The sequence below is a fragment of the Phacochoerus africanus genome, chromosome 7 (genome assembly GCF_016906955.1).
Source record: "Phacochoerus africanus isolate WHEZ1 chromosome 7, ROS_Pafr_v1, whole genome shotgun sequence".
NCBI classification, from domain to species: domain Eukaryota; kingdom Metazoa; phylum Chordata; class Mammalia; order Artiodactyla; family Suidae; genus Phacochoerus; species Phacochoerus africanus.
The window spans coordinates 81010691-81034092 of record NC_062550.1 but is presented as its reverse complement, the minus strand read 5'-3'; the positions used below and the strand labels follow the sequence as shown (position 1 = coordinate 81034092).

General features: G+C 44.0%; 2 long non-coding RNA genes across 2 annotated transcripts in view; one reads left to right on the top strand and one right to left on the bottom strand.

Moving 5' to 3' along the window:
* The window catches only part of LOC125131433 (uncharacterized), a 170586-nt gene extending 166023 nt beyond the window's left edge, over window positions 1-4563 (bottom strand). The window contains exon 1 of the long non-coding RNA XR_007135919.1: window positions 4423-4563. This is a non-coding gene — a long non-coding RNA (uncharacterized LOC125131433). The remainder of the gene's footprint in view (window positions 1-4422) is intronic.
* Window positions 1302-23402, top strand: part of LOC125131434 (uncharacterized) — a 55709-nt gene continuing 33608 nt past the window's right edge. Inside the window, exon 1 of the long non-coding RNA XR_007135920.1 lies at window positions 1302-1513. This is a non-coding gene — a long non-coding RNA (uncharacterized LOC125131434). The remainder of the gene's footprint in view (window positions 1514-23402) is intronic.

The window sequence follows — 23402 nt, the reverse complement described above, 5'->3', positions numbered from 1 at the left end:
GCAGCATATGGAAGTTCCCAGGACAGGGGTCGAATTGGAGCTAGAGCTGCTGGCCTATGCCACAGCCACAGCAACACCAGATCTGAGCCGCATCTGTGACCTACACCACAGGTCACGGCAATGCTGAATTCTTAACCCACTGAGCGAGGCCAGGGATTGAACCCACATCCTCATGGATACTAGTCGGATTCGTTTCCACTGCACCGAAACAGAACTACTGAATATTTATTTTAAAAACAAAGACCTCCCTAAAGAAATCTTCCCTCTATTTCTCCCTTTCTTTTTTTTTTTTTTTTGGCCACGCCCACAACATGTGAATGTTCCCAGACCAGGGTTAGAACGTGTGCCACAGCAGTGACTGGAGTCGCTGCAGTAACAACAGCTAACCCTTAACCAGCTGCACCACAAGGGAACTCGTATATCTTTTTAATAAATAATACAAATAAGATGAGATTAAGTTTTAGTAGATGTTCTGCCACAGTGACAGACCAGAGGAATATACCTCTATCACCAGCAGCCAGCATGTGCCTGGTTTTTTTTTGAAGCCCACTTGTTGGCAGTTCTCATGCCTTCTATAGCAAAGGAACTTTTAACAATACTCCATAAGAGTAGCAATAGAGGAGCTCCCGTCGTGGCTTTGCGGAAACGAATCTGACCAGTATCCATGAGGACACAGGTTTGATCCTCGACCTCGTTCAGCGGGTTAAAGATCCGGCACTGCCACGAGCTATGGTGTAGGTTGCAGACACGGCTCAGATCTGCTGTTGCTGTGGCTGTGGTGTAGGCTGGCAGCTGTAGCTCCAATTCAACCCCTAGCCTGGGAACTTCCACATGCCTCAGGTATGGCCCTAAAAAGACAAAAAGAAGAAGAAGAAGAAGATTAGCAGTAGAATACACAGTGGCCAAAATTTTCCCCCAGGCTTCATGAATGAGTGCATCTCTTTCTGCGTTAAGGGTAGGAGTCCCATCGAAAGGGAATTTACCACAGTCTCCCCAAAGATGAGCCTGCTCTTTCCACTAAGACAGATCCCGAATGCCCAAAGCTTTGGAAACATTAATTACTCAGTGAAATTTAGGGAAGTGGGGGTTACCAAAGAGTTCCAGCAAATCTGAGTCCACTTCAGAGAACAGTGATCCTGGCTGCAAACCACGGTTTACATTCCATCTTCAAAGCGAGATAACACAAGAATGCCAAAAATTCAACAGAGCCTTCTCGAGTAACAATCTTGTCCTTGAGAGAGTATGGGATTCTCAGTGGTGGAATTTTCCACTCATTTATTCTTTCATTTTTCCATCTCCCTTTGCCTTCAAGTGTCAGTTGGCTCCTCTCAGTCACAGCTGTACAAATCACAGGACTTTTTTTTTCCTTGGCAAACGACATATATATTATTCATCTATTGAGGGTTCTCTGAAGGAAATCCAACACAGACACAGTTGCATTTTCCAAACAGAAATATTTAAAGCTGCCTCTTCCTCACAAGAATCCAGAGAGAAGACTCTATCTATGATCTATGTAAGTACAAATTTTGTTGCCTATCAGAGCATGTAGGAATTTGATTTTATTAAAATGTAGGCCTGCTTTTGCCCTGTTATGCGTCACAGTACTTGTATATCATATGTAGCAAATTCAATGTTTTTATCAGTTTGCAAAGCCTTATGTGCCATAATAATACTAAGAACACCATGTGCTTCACCCCTCAAGCAAATATTGACTTCAAAGGACACTTTGAAGTGCTACCTCCTTGATAGAAAGCATGTATGTCTTGCATTGCGGGATGTGTTTTGCTCTAACTGCAAATGTGGTGAGGCAGAAAATTCAAGCAGTGACTATACATCAAGAAATTACCTTGGCCTCCAGGTTACTGACTGAACTAGAATGCAGGGTAAGGTCAGGGTGACCCTCATTTAGCAAGCTCTTCGGTTGCCAGAGGAAATGATCTGTGCCAAACTCAACAGGCACATGCCTCCCTATTTGACAAGCCAGTCCTGAGTCACAGAAATCCCATATGAAAGGCAGGAAGAAAATGATGTCCCAGGAGTTCCTGCTGTGGCTCAGTGAGCCACGAACCCGACCAGTACCTGTAAGGATACTGGCCTCGCTCAGGGGATTAAGGATCCGGCCTTGCCTTGAGCTGTGGTGTAGGTCACAGATGTGGCTCAGATCCTGGGTGGCTGTGGCTGTGGCTGTGGCTGGCAGCTGCAGCTCTGATTCGACCCCTAGCCTGGGAACTTCCATATGCCATAGGTATAGCCCTGAAAAATAAAAATAAATAAGTAAAAATTTAAAAAAAGAAGAAGAAAGAAAGAAAATGATGTTGGAGTCAGTAATGAGATGTGTCCCAGCCTTGTGCACTGGCCACGACCATAGGTTCCTCATATGATATAAGGATAAATCCTTTTCCAGGAGAGAGTTCATACCCTGCTCTGCAAAAGCATCATGGGACACCCTTACAGAGCAGTGGCGAGAGAGACATCCTCCTGCTTCCCTATCTGCAACCCAGCTCTCCATGACTCTAAAGCCTTAAGTAGTAACCATCAACCAGTAATGAAAACACTGAGCAAAAAAAAAAAAAAAAAGATGTGAGCTCCAAGCTCTCCGTCCGAAAATAATGGATAAGCCATGAAGTCCTTCTGTACAGCACAGGAAATTCTATCCAGGCTCTTGGGATAAAACATGATGGAAGACAGTAGGAGAAAAAGAATGTATACATACATTTGACTGGGTCACTATGCTGTACAGCAGAAATTGGCACGACTCTGTACATCAACTATACCCTCATAAAAAATATAAACAAAAGAAGATAAAAGATACCTTATAAAAAAGGCAGTCATGGCTCTACAAGCAAAACAGAACTTTCTCAACCTCTCACAGCCATCTCATTAACCAACGTTCTCTCATCATGAGTGATCATGGTTATTTAGAGTCAGAAGCAAAATATGGGGAGCTCTGTCTGCAGGCAAGTGGAGACAAGGCATAATAAAGGAAGAGCTAGGTGTGTGAGGAAAATGATGAAGTGGGCATATTTTAGTGCTTAATTCATAAGGAAGAAAATGCAACTCAAGCAAGAATTTAACCCCTTTCTGGCTGGAATATCAACTATACATGTAAACAATTATTTCTGCATCTTTCTGCGTCCATCTGCTCTATATGGTTTGAACTTGTCTTTTGCTCCAATACTGGGGTTTAGTTCAAGTCTTGGTAAAGGCACCTCATAAAAGCCTTTCACATAAAAAAAAAAGGGCACAAATTTCAACATCTTTAATTGTTTTTGAAAACTCATTGATTCTAAGTGGAGGAAGTTATAATTTGTGATGATTCAGTTCCGAGTTGCACCAAAGTGTACCACTGAACTCACAGCCGGGCTTCTCAAATGAGAGACGGAAAGAATTTCTGAGACGTTATACCTCAGGGGCAGCAAGGAGGGTGGCCCTCAGTAGCTGATGTTGAGAAAGACTTTAAATTCAAATAATTCAGGCCCAGAACACACCCTAACAGCATCACCAAGTGGGAAGCCTTATCTGTTCTTCAGAGGCTTGTACACACACTTTGATGTTTATTTGGTCATGTCACCTTCCTGTTTCCCCATCTCAAGTTGCCCTCACATTCATTTTAACCTAGTCTGTATAAATTCATTGGCACAAAGGAAAGAACTGTGGGATTTTGGACTTTGTCTTCCTTCATGGAGGATTTTGTATTACATTTGAGGGAAAGATTTGCTAAAATGGGAGTTCCCCTCGTGGCACAGTGGTTAACGAATCCGATTAGGAACCATGAGGTTGCGGGTTCCATCCCTGGCCGCACTCAGTGGGTTAAGGATCCGGTGTTGCCGTGAGCTGTTGTGAAGGTCGCAGACGCGGCTCCGATCCTGCATTGCTGTGGCTCTGGTGTAGGCTGGTGGCTATAGCTCCGATTAGACTCCTAGCCTGGGAACCTCCATATGCCACAGGAGCGGCCCTAGAAAAGGCAAAAAGACAAAAAAAAAAGATTTGCTAAAATAAATGTTTTAAAAAGTAACATAGGAGGGAGGAGAGAAAGAGTGGTTGATGTTTCTCTGTTTTTTCCTAAGTTAAAATGCTTTGAAGGTTTGTACACTTAATGCTTATATATAAATTAAAGTCAAAATGATGTGTGGCTTTTGTTTATCCCTGGACATAGGGTAAGGTGGAGCAGAAAAAGGTAGAAACAGGTATGAAAAGACAGCCTCAGTTCACAGAGCATAATAAGGTAGCAGGTAAGAGGACAGTAGTACAAGAAAAAAATCCTCAAGATCTGCTAGTTCAACCTAATGGTATAAGAGCTGAGACACTGAGCATCGGTGGGGGAGGATCTTTGCCCAAAGACAAGAATGGGACAGCTGGGATGATTATATGAAGCTATTACCCATTTTTAATAAGAAAAGCAAAAACGCAAATTTTACTTACCAGCCATTTATTAGCTCTGTCACTTGGCGCAGGTTGTTTAACTTCTCTGGGGCTCAGTTTCATCATCTGTAAATTTAAGATGTAATGGCAGCTACTTCATAGGCTGGCTGGGAAAATCACATCGGTCAATCCTTGTAAAGCACCTGGAAACAATAAGTACTGATAAGCATCAATTGTTTTCAATGTTATTATTACCACTACTATTGTGAATTCAGCCAGGCCTTTCTCAAGTAAGTGAGGTTTTGTTGGTTGATGAACTGGAAAAGTCAACCCACTACAGATTGGCATAGGTGTCAACATTTAAAGATACACTGAGGCAGAGCCTAGCTTCAGCTTGGAGCCAAACAAAGGAGCGGGGGCATGCCTAGAGGAGTCTCACCTCCATGTGTAATGGTCACTCATATTTAAAAACACTTAGGTAGCAACTTTCAAGTGGCATTAAAAAACAAAACAAAACAAAACAAAAACCCTCCATGAATGGAACTGAAAACCCAAATTTTTCTTGAGGCCCAGTTTTGATTTTTGAAAATCTCGACCAAGCCACTAACACATCTGGCGTCAATAACAATCTTCACCTGAATTGTTATAAAGATTAAATGCATTTGATAGCAACTTATGATCTATAAATTTTACAGAGAATCACACATTCTTAAAAACACAATGTATTACAATTGCAAAATGTTTCTCTTATTTTGAAATCATGGGGAAAAAAAATCATTCTTGGTTTCTTCCAAGGATTTAACATTGACCATGAAGATAGCATAGGTGGTCAGAATATTCACGAAAAGTGTGTTTGAAAGAAAAAATAGTGCGCTGGGAAGCATGAAGGTTTTGGTCCTAGCCCCAGTTTTCCCATGGCTGCAGCGCACAGCTCCGGGCAAGTGGCTTAGACTTCCTGGCTCCCAGTTTCCTTTCCTGCAAAACACAGAGCGAATTAGATGATCTCTCCCCCTCTAATTCTATAATTCTAAATGTCATACATATGTTTGCACGAATCCATGAGTCACTAAAACCTGGTAAATTTCAGAAAATTATTTAATAAACAAAATGTCTCATAAGCAATTCAAGAGATCTTGGATCCAACTCCCCAAATATTGCATAATCACGTTTAGGCAAAGACTTCAAACCCGAGAAGAACATCTTGGAATTGGGCCTCTTTCCACCACCATTCGAAATTCACCGAAGACAGTCCTGTGATCACACTCTCTCTGCCGGAAGGGCTCAGAATATCTGAATGTCTCTCATTAATAGGGCAGGGGCTTAATAGACAGAAACCATTCTGGCCTCTTTTCCAAAGGAAGTGAAAGCCTAAGACTTTGTTTTATTTCTAGAACATGTTCAGCATCTCAAAATGCTCTAGTAACACTTTTAGCATTTTCCCCCACCCTCCTCATTTCTGATTTGATCACTGTGACAACTTTGGGTAGTAGACTGAATTGTTGGGTCCATTTTACAAATGAGTATCCTGGGGACAAAGACATAAAATAATTTGCTTCCCGCTTAGAGTTGATGAGCCTCATTCTTGGATCTCCCAACTTTCCCATGAAGCCAGACCTTAGGCACCTCGGAGTAACCTCCTTGTTAGGGTCCACCTGTCTGCCCCCAGAAATGCCTGCCTCGGCTCCCTTCAAGAGCAAAACCTCGCCTCCAACTTACCGCCCTCCCAGTTACTTCCTGGGAGCCCAGATAGAACCGAAGTGTTTCTCTGAATGCTTGAGCCCTTTTAAAGGACATCCATGGAAAAATAAAATCTCCAAGATAGAAACAATGGATTTATTGAAGAGCGAATCAGACCCTGTCTCCCAAGTCCTGTGGTTTCTCCCCAGAAATGGTTTTCCCGTAATTCAGCGGCTGCTTTGGGAGAGCTGTCCAGAACTCTTTCATCAGAGATATTTTTTCATCCTAAGATTCTGGCCATCTCTCAGTTTATTTTTAAAAGTGGGGAAGGGATGGATCATGTCCTAGAAGGAAAGATCCTACAAGGTTTTCAACATTTTATGGCCATGGGGATAATTAGGCAGATTGGAGAGTGATAGACCCTCCGTTAACTTGACTGAGGAGTGGACCAACTCCAAATCACAAACACAGGATTCTGAACCCAAAGTATAATTTCATGTAACTCACATCCAAGCCCCTGTGGTAGAAACAAGACCGTGATCTGTTTGAAGTGCCTGCTCTGGGCTTGGTTGGCAAATGGAATCCAGCAGAGCCAGTGGGCTGGGAACAAAAGATCACACAGAGATTAGCTCCACGGGAAACATGCCTGTGTTTGCATAATATCCATGTTTCCACCTTCCTAGCGGCTTTATTGCTTTTGTCCCCCAAACGGAGTGGCAGCTACTCTTTGTGGCACATAGGCTCCCCCTGCTCCTTCTGCTGGCCCTATGAGAGGGGCATTGTGGCCTCCCATCTGGCTTCTGAAGCAAAATAAAACCTTTGACTCGGTTTTCACTCATGATGGAAGAGACTGGCAGCCATGCACGTCACTTCACCTAATTCAGGTTCCTCAACAGAACATACTGTGGGCTCAGTGCCATGTGAGAGCCCTCAGGCGACCAAAATCTGAGCTCGGTCAAGTGAGTGATTGCTGGGAAGGGGTTGTGGGGGGCTGGCGATGGAGGAGAGGACAGGTCTTCAAATTACTGTTTAGAATCAAACCTTTTATAACCAAAGTGCACCTCATGATCAAGCACAACATAGATATCAAACTTAACGCCAGATTTCTGCATCCCACTGTGGTACTTTCAAAAAAATATTTTTTTAGGGAAAGAAAAGAGAGGTATTTTGAAGGTTCGGAAAAGGGATGGTTCTGAAGAGGATAAGTAACAATTCGTGAAGAAAGTGGCACTGGAAATGAGTTCTGAAGGTTGACTTTTAATAAATGGGTAAAATAGTAATAAACACAATATATATAATACACAATTTTAAATGGTGCTATTACACATTACCGCCTAAGACAGGAAGAGGAGGTCCTTCCATGTAGGAACTGCACCAAGAGCAAATACAAGAGGCCTGGAAGCATCAGACCTCTGTAGAAACTGGTAAATACTTTTGCATGTGCATTCCAAACCTTTAGTGAGCACCTACTATGTTCCAGGGATGAAGCATAGGTGATACAAGGATTTTAAGGCACAAATGTCTGCCTCCATGTATCATGCAGCCTGGACGGAGAGGCCAACACAGTTGGCTCAGCTTGTATGTGTCAGGTGGAAGCAGAAGATACAGGCTATACCAGGACCAGGTTAAGAGGGTGTTTAGGAGTTCTGGTTGTGGCTCAGCAGGTTAAGAACCTGATATAGGTCTGTGAGGATGCGGGTTCCATCCCTGGCCTCGCCTAGTGGCTTAAAGATCCAGCATTGCCTCAAGCTGCAGCATACATCACAGATGCGGCTTGGATCCGTATTGCCATGGCTGTGCTATAGATCTCAGCTACAGCTCTGATTGGACCCCTACCTCAGAATCTTCCCTATGCTACAGGCACAGTCATAAAAAGGAAAACAAACAAACAAACTCAGCTAACGGGGCAGTACTTATTTCAATGGCAAGAGAGGATTACTCAAGATTTGGGGAGTCCTCGCCGTCGGTTAAGGATCCAGTGTTGCTGCAGCTGTGGCATAGGTCTCAGCTGCAGCTCAGATCTGATCTTTGGCCAGGGAAATTTCATGTGCCATGAGTACAGCCATTAAAAAAATTTTTTTTTAATTTTTAAAAATTAAAAAAAAAGATTTGGGGTTGAGGAGATATGACCTGGGTTGACTATGTGATTCATTTAGAGCAAATGCATAGGATTCATTCAGAACAGAAGAAATGAGGAAGAAAAACTGGCTAGGAGACAAAGCAAAGGTTCCAGGCAAGAGATAATAGGGCTCTGAATACAGCAGCCCTAAAGAAGAGGAAAGAATTTAAAAAAAGAAAAAAAAAAAAGAGAGAGAGAGAGAGAGAGTGCGTGACTCAGCTAAAACAAACAGTGTAGGACATTGAATTGTTTGAAAGAAAAAGGAAATATTTGCTATGGGCCATGCTGAGTTTGGGATGCTAGCAGGATGCAGAGAGGAGGAGCTTAGCCCACAGCTGGACAGTTGGGTCTGGGGTTTTCCGCTGCTGGCCGGAAAGACATGTTTCGGCACCATCCACAAGGCAGTAGCTGATAAGGCCATGGGATTGAACAAGATAGCTGAGGTAGCAAGTACAGCAGGGGGAGGGAGAAAACATCCCTGGGGAATAGGTATGTTTATGGGGTAGAAGGAGAAAGGGAAGCCCGTGAAGAAGACAGGAGAAATGAGAAAAGGGCTGAGGGTCAAGATAAGGCAGTGCCAGGGAAAAGGAGCAGGAAGACATTTGAAGGGGGACGTATCAGGAGTCAGATGCTAAGAGAAGCAGGAGGTACAGCCAGAGCTGGGATGAGCCAGTGCATAGGGGCCAGTGGCTGCTTTTGAGAACAGAAACTTCACAGAGGCGGAGAACCGAATCGTCAGCACCCGGCAGTGAAAAGGGAGCAAGTGAACAGCAAGGAGGGAGATTTTAGACGTTGGATGGAGGGATGGAGAATGAAGATGCACATGAGGAGAAATGGACTGATGACGGGCCAGGGGGCAAGGGAACGAGGTTCGCAGACAGAGGGGATGAAGCAGCAAGAAGACCGTGTACTGCCCGGAGGCAAGTTGGACGGAGGAAAGGGTGGAGAGGGTGGTGAAAACAGAGGTTCTCTCCCTAGACCGACTCGCCCACGCCACCCACGCCGAGGGCGCTATTACCACCTCTCCCTGGGGTGACTCACACCTTTCCATCTCCTGCCCTAACCCCTTCCTGAGCTCCTGATCTATATAGAATATGATCTACTAGACAACTCCAGCTGCGTTCAGAAAGTCACCTCAGGGAGTTCCCGTCGTGGCGCAGTGGTTAACGAATCCGACTAGGAACCATGAGGTTGAGGGTTCGATCCCTGCCCTTGCTCAGTGGGTTAAGGATCCGGCGTTGCCGTGAGCTGTGGTGTAGGTTGCAGACGCGGCTTGGATCCCGCCTTGCTGTGGCTCTGGTGTAGGCCAGAGGCTACAGTTCCAATTTGACCCCTAGCCTGGGAACCTCCACATGCCGAGGGAGCGGCCCAAAGAAAAAAAAAAAAAAAAGTCACCTCAAACGCAACCAGCCTGCATCAAAGGCAAGATCTTTTCCTCCAAACCATGTTGCCTCCCACAGTCCCTTTTCAACACGTGGTAGATTATCTACCGAATTGCCAAAGTCGCAAAGTTAAAACTTACCTCGATTGCTCTCAAACCCCTCACCACCACTAAAGGGTTTTCATTTCCCTTCCCTCAACTGCTTTGGCCCCCTTCTAAGCTCCATACTACAGCTAGAGGGATCTTTTCAAAACTCAAGTCTGAGCATGTTCATCCCTGCTTAGAGCCTCCAGCGGCTTCCTGTGGGGCAGGACCAGAATCTGACAAGGCTCCCCAGGCCCCGCATGGCTGGGCCCTGCCCACTTCCCGGCCTCACTCTGATCTCTGCCCAGCCTGCCTACCGCAGCACCCTCTGTGCCCCACACATGCTGTTCCACCTGCTTGGCATCCCTTCCCACCATTCTCGCCACCTGCTTAACTTCCATTTCAAGCAACATAGGAGAGAGAGTCCAAATGGTTAGGACTCCAGACTTTGCAGTCAATTTTTTTTTTTCTTTTTATAGCTGCACCTGCAGCATATGGAAGTTCCCAGGCCAGGGGTCATATGGGAGCTGCAGCTGAGACTTACACCAAGCCTCATGTGCAACCTATGCCACAGTTAGCGGCAACACCAGATCCTTAATCCTTAATCCGTGAGGCCAGGGATTGAACCCACATCCTCAGAGAGACAATGTCAGGTCTTTTACCCACTGAGCCACAATGGGAACTCCTTGCAATCAAACTGAGTTCCAATCCCCACTCTTCTGCTCACAGCTGGATGATCCTAAACAAGTTACTTACTATCTCCAAGCCTGAATTCTCTCACCTATATATTAACGGGAGTCCATAATTCACCAAAAAAAAATCCTTAAAAGCACTAAGATCAGGGCCTGGCTCATAGGAACCACTTGGTAAATGTCAGCCCATTTTATTATTCTTTCCAATCTTGGATCAGTCATCCCTTCCTGGAGACACCTCCCTGAGCAGGTCACTGCCCACCATCTGCACTCCCAGTCCCCTTGCACCCTCCTTCCTTGCACCCATCACAGATTTCAGCTTGCATTCGCTGTGAGATTCTTAGATCACTTCTCTGTTCTCCATCAGGTTGAAGGCTCTTTGAGACTCCACCTCTTTTATTCATGCAAAGAGCCCAGCTCCTAGCATGCCTGACACAAAGTAGACATTCAACTAGTACTTACTCAGTAAGTGAATGAACAAAAGAGTAAACAGACATGGCTCCACTGTGATTGAGTGTGTAAGCGTTGGCACATCCAGCTTGTCCTCTATGGAACAATCTAGTATTTTGTCATGTAGCCATTTCATTCTCACTTTAGGGATGGCCAGATGAGCAGTGTGCCATCTCATCTGGGAATACTGGTACATTGTTATTGGCAACATGTATATGTATTTTTCATGGAGTTCCCTTTGAGGCTCAGTAAGTTAAGAACCTGACAGTGTCCCTGAGGATGCGGATTCGATCCCTGGCCTTGCTCAGTGGGTTAAGGATCTGGCTTTGTCACAAGCTGTGGCATAGGTTGCAGATGTGACTCAGATCTGACGTTGCTGAGGCTATGGCACAGGCCTACGGCTGCAGCTCCAATTGGACCCCTAGCCTGGGAACTTCTATATGCAGCAAGCGAGGCCTAACAAGACAAAAATGTATTGTTCAGAAACCACATGAGTCTGGAGTAAAACTCCTGTGTGTGCAGGCCTCTTTCACCGAGGACATCTGGTATCTACGGTTGAGGCAGATGACGATGGTGACAGCAGTGATGACCACCTCTTCATTATCAAAGCTTATAACTATTAGTACGGTGTCCCAGAACCCACTGAGCTAGTACGTGGAAAGGACTGGACAGAAGCTTCTGAAGGTCATCGTAGGGGACAGATGGGAAACGTGGAGGGAGAGAACCATCTCCCTCGCCGCCTTTAGCCCATCTTCCTGTTCTGTGTTGTAGACACAAACACAGATGTCGAACTGCATCCCTCACAGAGATGTGACCTCTGCAGCCTTCTGACTGTGAACGGTGACTTATAGTCTTGGAAAGCAGGTCACATGCTTCTGAAGCCTGCCTTCCTCCCACATCACTTTCCCTCTCATCTCTTCTGAGGAAAACTTTTTTTTTTTTTTTGTCTTTTTACGGCCACAACCACAGCATATGGAGGTTCCCAGACTAGGGGGCGAATTGGAGCAGTAGCTGCCAGCCTACGCCACAGCCACAGCCACAGCAACATGGGATCCAAGGCACGGCTTTGACCTCCACCCCAGCTCATGGCAATGCCGGATCCTTAACCCACTGAGCGAGGCCAGGGATGGAACCCACGTCTTCGTGGATACTAGTCTGGTTGGTTAACCACTGAGCCATGATGGGAACTCTGGAAAACATTTAATTCTAGGGGATGTTTTCTGAATAGTTTTCTTGGTGTCTGCTATTGGGCACATACTAAGTCCATGGAAATCATATACAATCCCGGACAGATCTGAGGAAAAGCAAATGGAAATTCCCTACAACTCCCCAGAGATCACCTTTACTACAGGCAAACCCTTTGAGTCATGCCTCTCTTGGCTTCTAAGACACCCTGTTCTTTCCCTTGGGGGAACACGAGAGCTTTGGGGTGACTGAGTGAATAGGTTCTTATCATAGTTGGAATACATGCTCTCATCCACGGCCTTTACTCTTACTGAGTAAAGGTAGCAGACCACAAGGCCCTACGTGCATTCCTTGTGCTTCTCATTAAATGGAGCCGTGGTTTCAATGCCTTGAGCATAAAATCTAAGAGCTCCGTACTCGTTACAGAACAGGGCAGGAAAACTGAACTCTTCAAAACGCTCACCAGATTGTGATCTGTCCCTTGCTCTCCCAGGACTGTTTATCTTCAGAGCTCTGTTTAGCCCCTGGCTGACTGTAGTTGAAATAGTAAAAGTAAGATTAACCACAATATGGTAACATGAAAACCTTTCCCTTCCAGAACTTCATGAATCTTTTGGAAGAAATCCATTATTGCCTAGAAATTCTATTATAAAAGCACATTAGGGTTTCAAAATGCAAAGTGGCTGGGGAAAAAAAAAAAAAAAAGGCTTATGTAGCAGTAGAAGCAAAAACCTGATGGGAGAGTCATGCCTATGCTAAGACTGTAACTATATGAAAATTAGGTAACATATTGACAGTAACTGGAAGGAAAAATTAAAACAGCTGGTTTGTAGAATGGCAAGATTAGAGATATGTTTTCTTTCCCTTTTTTTCTTGCTTGATTTCTGTTGTTATAGTATTGTTTGTAGAATACACAGTTGTCAGCTCAACATTTAGATTATGCTTAAAATATCGTGGAGAAATCATAATTTACTTGTAGTACAGACATTAAAAATTATACCGCACCTTAAAATTGAGTATGGAAAATATGAAACTATTCTACCTTATTTTTTAAAGCTATTATTTATTCTACAAAACAAAATAGGGAACGACTTCTAGTATAATTGTTGAAATTGGTGGAAATGAACTGCATTTATCGCCTGCATTACAGGTGACAGCCTCAAAAATTTTATTTTCTTCAATGCAGAATGATAGGACAGAATAATTTTTTTCTTAAATTTTCTTTCTGCTTATCCTGTAGGCCATAAAACCTCTCTAGAAAAACTACTCTACGTTTGAAGAATTCTTAGTAAGACTAGGTCAGAAAATGCTTCAGCATATATTTGCCTCGTGACTGTAAATGCTCACGGCCAGATTTGAAACACTGAATTACAGGTCTACAAATTCAACTCAGAAAATAACCACACAGTCCCATTTCTTAACCTGTTTCATTCAGTGCTTCACTCACAGGGACCTAATGCCTGTCAAAAACACAATGGGCTTCAGATAAATCTCCCACTGAATGAGCTTTTCCTTCTGTCCAGAAAGTTCCATTTGCTTTTTAAATAAAATGATTCCTATCCATAGAGCTGGCTGCCTTTGCCCTCTGGAATGCCATGAAGAGGTTAAGAGAGTCTGTGGCTAGGGAGTTCCCATTGTGGCTCAGTGGTAACAAACCCTAGTAGTATCCATGAGGATGCGGGTTTGATCCCTGGCCTTGCTCAGTGGGTTAAGAATCCAGTGTTGCCATGAGCTGTGGTGTAGGTCACAGACATGGCTCAGATCCACATTGCTGTGGCTGTGGTGTAGGCCGGCAGCTGCAGCTGTGATTCGACCCCTAACCTGGGAACTTCCATGTGCCATAGATGTGGCCCTAAAAAGCAAAAAGGAAAAAAAGAGAGAGAGAGGGAGAGCCTGTGGCTAGTTTGGATTTTATCTGTCTTAGAGCTCAGGCCTCTCATTGTGTCCCTTCCACGCAAGTCAATCCAGTAAAAAGGTATCCAGCTGAGAGGCTTCCCGGAGCTGTTGAGTCAACAAGCTCTACCAGGAGGCTTCGGAAACACCTTCTTGGCCCTTGAGTGCTGCATCTCGCCCAGTGGTTAGTTAGCACGGTTCATGCTGGACTTCTAAACAGTTCAATCAGGAATCGGCTAGAGTGCGTGTTCCCAACCTTCCTTTGCACATGACTGGTTATATGCGGTAAGAGTTATCAGCTGCAAAAACAAATAAGGCCAATGCAAGAAATCTGCTGACCAGAAAATAAATGACTCAATACTGGTAAACTGATTGCCACACTAAAGTTAATGAATTTGATTCTGGGGGAAGGGGGGTCACAGAATGATTTTTGAGAAGAACAGGGAGAATGTAACTTGGGTTTAAGATGAGAATTAAATGTAGAGGCTGGATGAAAATAAACTGGAGAGGGTAGAGGCTTGCTGGAATCAAGAAACAAATAGGGAGTTCCTGTTATGGTTCAGGGAGGTTAAGAACCTGACTAGTACCCATGAGGATGCAAGTTCAATCCCTGGCCTTGCTAAAGATCTAGCGTTGCCACAAGCTGCAGTATGGGTTGAAGATGCGGCTCTGATCTGGCATTGCTGTGGCTGTGCCAAAGGCTGCCAGCTGCCTTTCGACCCCTAGCCCAGGAACTTCCACATGCCACAGATAGAGCCATAAAAAGAGAAAAGAAAAAGAGAGAGAGAGAGAGGAACAAACAGGAAGTTATTAGAATAGATGAATTGGCTCAAACCAAGGTAATGATGACAGGCATTGAAATCAGATAGATAATAGACTAGAAATGGATCAGATGATGCAACAGATCTGATGCAGATTAATGAAGACAAACATTATGTAAAGATGAAGTTAAGGAAACACTAAAGTTGCTGGCCTAGATTATTAAGTTGTAGGCGGTATCATTAACGTAACCGAGGAAACAAGAGGAAAGGTTTGGGGAATCAGACAGTGAACTCAGCCTTCGATATGAAAGTTTGTGTTGTTGTTGTTTTCTTTTTATGGCCACACCTGCAGCATATGAAAGTTCCCAGGCTAGAGGTCGAATCAGAGCTGCAGCTGCTGGCCTACACCACAGCCACAGCAATGCCAGTTCTGGGCCACGCCTGTGACCTACACTGCAGCTCATGGCAACACTGGATCCTTAACCCACTGAGCAGGGCCAGGGATGGAACCCACATCCTCATGGATGCTAGTTGGGTTCCTTACCGTTGAGCCATAATGGGAACTCCCCAAATCTGACTGTTTTAAAGTGTCTGTCAGACATCCATAGGGAACACTCTTGCTGGCCGTATAGAAAAAGTACTTAACAGGACAGACTTTGAAATTAAACCCACTTGAGTGGCCTTGGGTAAGATATTGAAGCTTTTGAGCCTCTAGTTTCTTTATCTGAAAAATGAAGAAAGCAATTATATGATGGGACTTTTGTGAATATTAAAGAAGAATCGTGTATGGAAAGTACTTATAATACCTGAAACAGAACTAAAAGAAAGTGCCTATCCTTGAACCCTTGCAGTGATCTCTTCCTGGCTCATTCTTTACCTCCCTCAGTTCACCTCTGCATGGCAATCAGAGAGATCTTGTTATAATAAAAATGAGAGCCCCATCACACCTCTGCTTTAAGAGGTCTCAGCATTCCTATCCTCGAACATGACATACTCTTACCCTAGCCTCAGGGCCTTTGCACTTGCTGTTCCCTCTGCCTGGAGTGCTCTTCTCCAGATTTCTCAAGGTTGGCCCTTTTACATCCGTTTGCTATTAGATTATGTGCTACCATCTTAGGAAAGCCTTGTTTTTTTTCTTTTTTGGCTGTGCCTGTGGCATGCAGACATTCCTTGGCCAAGGACTGAACCCACACCACAGCAGTGACAATGCTGGATCCTTAACCTCTAGGCCACAAAGGAACTCCTCATGGAAGGCTTCTGATGATCATTTCTTCATCCACCTCAAGCACTCTACCTATTGTTATTCTGTTTTTATTTTGTCCATAGAAAATTAGCATTTGGAATGAAAAATTCATGTACATATTTACATTTTCTGTCTGTTCTCTCCCTTCAAATGGAATGTCAATTTCTTGACGCCTTGTATATCTTATTCCCCACTATAATGCCAATGCCTGGCACATAGTAGGATCTCCATAAATAATTGCTGAACGAATGAATGAATACACATGCAAGTATATGGATTCCCTAATTAAAAATAAGATTGGAAAGTCTAAATCAGAAACATAATCCAATGAGGTTCAGTTACTCTAACCTGGATGTTTCTCTGAGGTAAGCCAATTAACCTCCCTGGCCCCCACTGTCCTTCTCATTATAAAAGAGCCAACAATTGCCACTCTCTTGCCAAAGCCAAATGTAGTAAAGAATAAATAAGATGAAATCTGGCCTCTTACAAAGAGGAAGACACTGTTTAACCCACCATAAAGATAACAGGCACAGACCAAAGCAGCAGAATCAAAACCCCCAAAGTCACATCAAGTCACTGGACTACAAATCCCCAAAATGGCCCTGAAACAATAATCAGTCAGAATTTCCACCAAGCTACAGCGATAGCATAAACCCCAGGATCACAATTCAGTGTGGCGGTTCCTGAAATATCATGAAAAACAAGGCCACTCCCCAAATGGATTACTGCTCACAAAGAAAATGCAGAATGTCTTCTGCCACAGTGTGGTCAACACCTGGTCCCAGGGTCCTGGCTTCCTCTCTCTGTGGACACCACCTATCAGTGCCCCCCAGGTGCCCAGGAGCCCCCTGCCCGAGCATTCAGCCAGCACCCTCAGAAAATCAGCTTACTCTCAGAAAATCTTTTCAAGATATACCCAACCAAACTGAAGGAAATAGCTTAGTCTGGAGCTTCCTTTTAAGCCCAGCAAATGAAAGCTGGCTTTATAAGTAGGGTATAATGACTCAGCTCAGGACAACTCTGACCTAAGCACCATCCCTCTCCAGTTACGAGCCCATTGCCAGCTGTGAAGTCTTTCTTAGAACAAGAGAATCCAGAAAGCTCATCACATTTGGAGTAGGGATTAAGAAAATGGATTTTTCTCTTTTATTACTTAGATGGCCCCAGATTTTTCCTGACTTTGTCACTTACCAGTGGTGTAATGTCAGGCAAGTTATTCTAAATCCTCAGGGGCTTCAGTTTTCAATTTATAAAATGAGGATAAGAATGCCTACCTTGGTGGAGCTCCCTGTTGGCCTAGTGGGTTAAGGACCCAGCAAGGCTGGGTCACTGCTGTGGTGTAGGTTTGATCCCTGGCCCACCCAGAAACTTCCACACGCCATGGGCATGGCCAAAAAAAAAAAAAAAAAAATGCCTACCTTAGTGGGTGTGGTAAAGGAGATAAAGGTAGAGTAAAATGCTGAGCATGCTCAATGAATCCTAGCTATTATTACTAATCAACATTATTAATCAATAGGTGATAATTAATTGTTAATAAAATATCTGAGTTCAAGTTCTTTCCTTTTTATTCATCAGCACATATTTATGGAGTATCTACTTGATGCCCAGCATTGTGTGAGGTGCTGGAGATGCACCAACAAATCTGGGAGACTGACCCCTGTCCTCGTGCCATCCGCAGACTTGTAAATAGGCAATTACAGGGGGGCAAAGGAAGTGCTACCATGGGGAAGGCTCGGAGTGCACTGAGAACATGGGCCAGGGGGTCATGGAAATCTTCTTGGAGGAAGTGATGCTTAAGCTATATCCCGAGGATGTCATCCAAAAGTTGGGGAGGATGGAGCAAAGTAAATCCTATGCAGAAGAAACACTCTTCACCAATGCTCAAAGAATAGATAGCACGGCACTTCTGAGTTGATGAAAATAGGTTTGAGCAAGGCATGTCAGGCTGGTAAGAAGGGTCCTAGCAAGTCCTTGTGAAAGAGTTTGTGCTTTCATTTGAGAGTCCTGGGGAACACAGTAAGATTTTAAGCCAAAGAATGGCATGGTTGCAAGTGTATTTCAGAATGACCAGTTCGGCTGCCATGTCAAGACTAGATGTAGGCAAAAAAAAAAAAAAAAATCAGTCTATGAATCCAGAAAATATCTTTCACGGATGTGGGGAAGTGGACATATTCTAGAGATACTGAGAAGGACAATGACAGGACTTGGCAATCAGCAGAGTGGGGGAGCGGGAGGAGAGAAAGATGGATGCCAGGCTAAGTGGTGGTACCACTCACTGAGGTAGGACACAGAGGAGGCAGACCTTTTGGATGTTCAGTACAGAATAAGCTGAATTTGAAATGCCTGCAGGACCATCAGGGGGAAATATTCATCAATAAGTTGGTTAGTAAGGCTTGAACATTTTCTTATCATCACTATTATCACAGCTACCTTCCTTTAGTACCTACTCACTGCCACTGTGATCCAGCTTCAGAGGACTTCTCTTCCTCGGACATACCAGCTCATTTCCACCAACAGGCTTTTGGACCTGCTGTTCTCTCCAGTGGGGATCCTCTTCCCTCATGCGGCCAAATGTAATTGAAATTGTAATTCAGATGTCAACTAAGACATTACCTCCACAGAGGGGTCGTCTCTGACCATCCAACCCAAACTCACCCCATCCTAAATAGCATAGCATCATCACTGCCCTGATAAGAGATAACTATCAGAAATGATCTTGTTCTTTTATTCATTTACTTCTTCCTTCTTTGTCACCCATACTCTAGAATTGTTGTTCAATGCCATAGCCACTGGCCACACGTGGCTTTCTAAATTTAAATAAAATGAAATAAGATTTGAAAATTCAATCCCTCTTGGCACTAACCACATTTCAAAGGCTAAAGAGTGGCAGGTGGTTAGTGGCTACCATATTGATACATACAGATAGACTATTTCCATCAGTACAGAAAAATCTAATGAAGAGCTCAGCTCTAGAAAGAAAGTTTCATGTGGCCAATGCTTCTATATCCTCAGAGCCTAGAAGAATGTCTTATTTTGTATCAAATTTTTTGTTATATTCCACATATAAGTGTTATCATAAGATATTTGTCTTTGGCCTACTTCACTTAGTATGGTCATCTCTAGGTCCATCCATGTTGCTGCACATGGCACTATTTCATTCTTTTTTATGACTGAGTTATATTCCATGGTATAAATATATCACATGTGCTTTATCTATTCAACTATCTACGGACATACAATGGTTTTTTTTGTTTTTTTTTTGTCTTTTGTCTTTTTTGTTGTTGTTGTTGTTGCTATTTCTTGGGCCGCTCCCGTGGCATATGGAGGTTCCCAGGCTGGGAGTCCAATTGGAGCTGTAGCCACCGGCCTACGCCAGAGCCACAGCAACGTGGGATCCGAGCCGCGTCTGCAACCTACACCACAGCTCACGGCAACGCCGGATCGTTAACCCACTGAGCAAGGGCAGGGACCGAACCCGCAACCTCATGGTTCCTAGTCGGATTCGTTAACCACTGCGCCACGACGGGAACTCCCGGACATACAATGTTTCTAAACTGTAAGCCATGTTTCATTTGAGGTTTGCGAAATTTAGTAGATAGTGACCAGTATAAGTTTGTGAAATAGAATAGAAAATAACAAAGCATTTTACATTAAATATAGGGAGAGTAAGAATCTCTCAAAGAAAATTTGCTTCTCTGGAGTTCCCATCGTGGCGCAGTGGTTAACACATCTGACTAGGAACCATGAGGTTGCAGGTTCGGTCCCTGCCCTTGCTCGGTGGGTTAACAATCTGGCGTTGCCGTGAGCTGTGGTGTAGGTTGCAGACATGGCTCAGATCCTGTGTTGTTGTGGCTGTGGTGTAGGCGGGCGGCTACAGCTCCGATTAGACCCCTAGCCTGGAAACCTCCACATGCCTCGGGAGCGGCCCAAGAAATAGCAAAAAGACAAAAAAAAAAGAAAGAAAGAAAGAAAGAAAAGAAAATTTGCTTCTCTGTATGTGTGTTCCAGGTGGCATTATAAATTATCCTTCTTGTAAGTTCTCATCATGGCTCAGCGGTAATGAGCCCGACTAGTATCCATGAGGATGCAGGTTCAATCCCTGGCCTCACTCAGTGGGTAAAGGATCTGGCATTGCTGTGAGCTGTGGTGTAGGTCACAGACGTGGCTCGGCTCTGACGTTGCTGTGACTGTGGTGTAGGCCAGCAGCTACAGCTCCAATACAACCCCTAGCCTGGGAACCTCCATATGCCATGGGTATAGCCCTAAAAAGCAAAAATAAATAAATAAATAAATAAAAATAAGAATAAAAAATAAACTATCCTTCTTATTGTATGTCATAGTCAAGAAATAGCTTGTACGTAGTAGCTGTAACATAATATGTACTCAAATCATTTTTTAAAAATTTTAATCAATCATTTATAGAGTTTATCCATTTAAACTGAATCCCGATGCACACCCCCGTGAGGTGGGAATTACTATGCTTAAAGTTGAGAAGACGCAGGTTATGAAAGTTAAATGACTTGTCCAGATGACACAACTTAAAAGGGTTGGAATGAAGTATCAAATTTGGGTCTGGCTGACTCTAAATACTGTGATCTTAACCATGGATGTGGCTGGAAGAGATGAGGTGCTTGGGGAGGACCGGAAGGGAATCTGACATTGGGAGATGAGCGAAGGAGGAAAAGCCTGGAAGACAGGAGCCTCAGGAAGGAGGCTGAGCCTGTGGGGAAGGAGAGAGTGGTCCATGCTACCAGGGAAAGAAAGTCTGGCAATTTCAGTGACGATAGCATGAGATTCTCATACTAAGTGAAGTAAGTCAGAAAGAGAAAGACAAAACCATATGATATTACTTATATGTGGAATCTAAAGCATAGCACAAATGAACCTGTCTGGAGAACAGACACAGAGACCAGACCTGTGGTTGACAAGGGGGAGGGGGATGGACTAGGAGTTTGGGGTTGGTAGATGCAAACTATTCCATATACATAGATAAGCAACGAGGTCCTACTGTATAGCACAGGGAACTATATCCAATCACCACTCACTTGAGATAGAACATGATAGAAAATAATATGAGAAAATAATATTTATATATATATATATATATAAAATTGGGTCACTTTGCAGAAATTGATAGAACATTGTAAATCAAGGATAATTTAATTTTTTTTAAATAAATACAGAAAAGAAAAAAAAAAAAGCATCACCGAGGTTGTTAGAGACTTTTGGCAAGAGTGATTTCAGTGAAGCAATGGGTTCAGAACCTGCCACTGAAGGCTGGAGGGGAAATGGGAGGCAAATGTCGCATTTCTGCTGTGAGGGAGGAAACAAGCCAGAGGCAGAGGTACTGCTTATTTATTTACTCTCCAAAAAGGACCTTCTGAGCATGATGAAGTACTGATATGAAGGGAGAGGTTGGTATAAAGAGAGAATTTCCCAGTAGACCAGAGGATGAGATCCTGGGAAGAGATGGAGAGATGGCCTTGGATAAGGGGAGGCCCACCCACCCCCTCTGGTTCAACCAGGAGGACAGGGCAGGTGAGAAAATGGGTCAGAGACAGACTAGAAGCAGGACGTTACCAGAGCTCCTCTCCATGGGTCTCTTCCCTCTGGGAAGCAGGAGAGATCGTGTGCTATGAGAAGAGAGCCAGAAAAAAAGTGTGGAAAGGGTATTTGTTTACATGTATTTTCCTGAGGTATAATTATTTACCATGCAGTGCTAACGTCTGCTGTACAGCAAAGGGATTCAGTTATACGTATACAAATTCTTTTTCACATTCTCTTCCATTATGGTTTATCACAGGAGACTGGATATAGTTGCCTGTGCTCTACAGTAGGATCTCGTTTATCCATCCTGCATATAACAGTTGCCATCTGCTAACCCTAAATTCCCAATCCATCCTTCCCCCACTCCCATCCCCGCCCCCCAGCAACCACAAGTTCATTTTCTATATCCCTGAGTCTGTTTCTGTTTCGTAGATAATTTCATTTGTGTCATATTTTAGATGCCACATATAAGGGATATCATATGGTATTTGCCTTTCTCTGGAAAGGGTATTTTTTTAAATAAACAAGGCTTTACCTATATTCACATGTGCATAAACTCTCAAAATTCTGTTCCTAATTCTCCTAAATCGGAAAGCCAAAGCTTTCCCCAATCACAGTGCCCTGAAGGAGTGGAACTACAAAACACTGAAGGAAGGGTACTCCAATCCAGTGAATTGGAAGACAGAGCTGACCCGGAAAGCAGGACTGGGGGGCACATGAAGTAACCCCATGGAAGCTGCAGTCTGTGAACTTTTAGTGACACCAGTGAGCAAACTTCCTGGAAATACCAGGACAATCTCTAACAGAGCTGTTTTAACACATCAGACTTATAGTAAGAATCTGACCTTGGATGCAGTGGGTTAAGAATCTGACTGCAGCAGCTTGGGTCACTGTGGAGGTGTGGGTTTAATCCTGGTGGAGGTGTGGGTTTAATCCTGGGCCCAGGGCAGTGGGTCAAGGATCAAGCATTGCTACAGCTGTGGTATAGGTTGCATCTGTGGCTTGGATTCCATCCCAGGCTCAGGAACATGGTTCCATAGGCCATGGGTGTGGCCTTAAAAAAAAAAAAAAAAAAAAAAAAAAGAACTTGACCTCAGACCTCATTCCTCCTATGAAAACTAAAAACTTAAAGAAACGAACATCCAGCAGCGAGCAGAAGAAAAATAGAATAAATATAGCCATGGCCGGGTGGCGGGGGACTTAGATGCTCTGGTGTATAAAAATCTAAACTCCACTTGTACCCTTTTTGCACCATCCTTTTTGCCTTACACATTCACTGCAAGTTTCCAATCCTGCACGTATAGGTACATAAGATGATGTTAGCCTTACAAGGTCTGTTTAAAGTTAGATAGACACAAGTTCATAAAAACTCAGTTCAGTCTACCTCCCGAGAAGGGAAAAGCCCAGTTCCCCCCTGCCATGTGTTTCTTTCCTGTCTGTCTCCCTTACTACTCATGCTGTACACCTCACTTCGGGGGACCAAATGTGGGGGGGGTTAACCCACACCAAGCAGTTCTCTAAGACACCAACTAGGCATCTTACAATTTAACTCAATTCTCACTCTATCTCCCTGGAGACAGATCCCACAGGCTAAGAGTGCAGTCCCACCAGACTGTCCCCCACTCTGGAGGGCTAGGGCCAGTCCAGATTGTTACCTGTGCTTCTGACCAATGAACCGTCAATCACAGACATCCACAACCCCCTCCTCTGGTCTGATGGCTTTGCTAGAGCCACTCACAGAACTCAGGAAGACAGTTTACTTATGTCTGCCAGTTTATTTCAAAAGGATATGATAAAAGATACAGATGAACATCCGATGGAAGAGACACAGGGGCAAGTAAAGGAGAGGAGCATTTCCTCTGGCCCCACTCAAGGAGACGCCAAAAATGGGCTCTGAGTAATTTCCAAGTCTGATTAAAACCCCACTCCCAAGACTGTACTTTGGCCCCTCTATGGATTGCTTGTCCTCACAGACATCTGACACTTTATGTTCAAGACAAGGATTAAC